Source organism: Harpia harpyja, chromosome Z, assembly GCF_026419915.1.
Source record: "Harpia harpyja isolate bHarHar1 chromosome Z, bHarHar1 primary haplotype, whole genome shotgun sequence".
NCBI lineage: Eukaryota > Metazoa > Chordata > Aves > Accipitriformes > Accipitridae > Harpia > Harpia harpyja.
In genome coordinates, this window is record NC_068969.1 from 91,693,665 (window position 1) to 91,696,103 (window position 2,439).

A 2,439-nucleotide genomic window follows, 5' to 3' on the forward strand; every position below is an offset into this window, starting at 1 on the left:
CACGCCGCGCGCATGCGCCGTCCGCCGTGCGCAGGCGCCCTAGCGGAGTGGGCCGGCACGTCCGCGGCGGGCGCCGGAAGCGGCGGCGGGGACGCGGGAAGGGCGGCGGCGTTGCCTTTCCCGGCGGGCCAGCCTTGGGCCGCGGCCCGTCGGTCCGGGCGGGTTCCGCTGCCCTGGGGGCGGCCTCCGCCCCTAGCGGGCTGCCGGCTGCGGGGCGTGCTGGTCGGTCTCCGGCGGGGGTCGGCGGATGGGGCGTGTCCCCTCTGGGTCCGCGTGCCTTGGGTGTCCGATGCGGAAAGAAAACCGGTGATTGTGTTCCGGCGAGCCCTGTCCCCGTGTGTCCGTCCCATCCCGTCCCCCCGCTCCCGCCCGCTTTAGGGAGCCGCGCTGTCGGTACGTGGCGCTGTGACCCGGCAGCGTGGCGCCGGGGTGGGAGGGGAGCCAAGGGGGGCACGGGCACGGGCGAACGGCCCATGGGTGAAACGGAGCCTTAAAATGATAACACACGCCGCATGTGTGCTACAGAGGGATGTGCCGCGCGTTTTCTGTGACTTGCTCTCCCAGCCCATACTCGAGTTTTCTCCTTTACTGTTCCTGTGCTGTGAAGGAAGCACGTTTGTCCTTAAAACTCGCCCATGACGTACGCAGCCTGCCTTACGGTAATTTCGTACGCGGTGCTGTAGGGTAAGGCTCTGCCAGGGCTCTGCGGGTTTCGGTGTTCCTGGTGCCCTGGAAACCGGGCTGTATCGCGCCGGCTGATACCAGATGTATGCTGCAGCCGTCCTCACTAATAAAATGGTATAGACCAGTAACTCATTTTTGGAGGACACTGTGCTGGCAGTTCCAGTCCGGTGGAACCGGTAGCAGGAGTTGGCTGCAGTGTGTTACATCACCCCTTTCCGTCTGAAGAAGCTGCTCGACGTGTAAAGCATTGCAACCTCTTTCCATTAGAAGGGGAGGCGAATTGTGGAATTGTAATTTTTTTTTTTTTTAATGCAAGCCTGTCGATTTTGTATTGTTTTGTATTACTATGTGCAAAGCCTTTTTGTCCTGACCACTCTCAGGATCAAGCAGCAGGAGAGGATTTCCCTGCTGACGGCTCCAAGCATCCAGGTACTTCCACCAAAACTACATTCAGTCTTTTGCTTTTCCTCAGGACCATTGCTGCCCGTCATTCACCGAGTATCTTTTCTTTTTTCCTTGCGCTACAAAAGCATAGTGTGGTCCTCATTTCCTAGATGATTTTCTAATTACACAGATTGTTGGGATCAGATTCTTTGTTTAAGACCAGCAGCCTGGTGATTTGGTGAATGAGCCAGAAACCTTGGATCGTGCCTTGTGAGTTGCCTGAGAGCTTTCATTGCTTTGAATAACCAATACTTGGTGCTCCTGCCTGTGGCAGTGTTTACAGTCAGCCTCCCTCTGTTCGTGCCCCCACTTCTTGGAGACGGCATCAACATGACCATGCTTCTACCCAACCCTGATCTTGCTTGTGAAGCTATTATATGGCTGGTTCTTCATGCATGCGCTAGGTTGCTCAGGATTTTCTGGTAATGGTCACGAAGCTGGGAAATCTTCCACAGTGGTGAGTTTTAGTATTTATCAGTGAAGTGCCTGACACCCAGCTGGTTTCACCCCACCTCCAGTGTACCAGTAAGGTCTCTGCACAGAGATTGCTTCACTCACAGGTAAAGTGGAACAACATCCTGGATGACATGCAAACTGTGTAACCGTTCATGGAGATACTACAGAAGAGCATGGGGGACTAAAATGTCCAGCTGAAACTAGTGGCAACATTGAGGCAGAAGGTTGGAAATGCCCATATCGTGAGATAGCAGCTTTCTTCTAGCCATGTATCAAACTCCCTGGTTTAGGGACATCCCAACACATGATTTTGGTCCTTAGTTCAGCACTGAGGCAGGACAAAGAAATCAGAAATCAACTGATCTGAAGGGAGGTGGAGTTGGGGAGGGGTGGCACAGGGAAAGGGATATGGATCAAGTGTCTCAGAGAGGAGAGACTGGACAAGTGAGAAGAAGGGGGACTGTAAATACCGGCCTTGCCTATTTCAAGTCCCCTTCTGCTAGCATCATGTGTTGAATGAGTCTCAGCAATGGCCAGCTGCATGTTGGGATTTCTTGGAAGTAATGAGCTTGGGTAAACTTTTAAGTGGGAAGAGGTGGAGGTGTCGGAGCACAGAGAAGTATGGCTGCTGGCAAATGAAAATTTCAGAATGTCGTGGTTTAACCCCAGCCAGCAACTAAGCACCATGCAGCCACTCAGTCACCCCCCCCCCCCCCCCGCAGTGGGATGGGGGAGAAAATCAGGAAAAGAAATAAAACTCGTGGGTTGAGATAAGAACGGTTTAATAGAACAGAAAAGAAGAAACTAATAATGATAATGATAACACTAATAAAATGACAACAGCAATAATAAAAG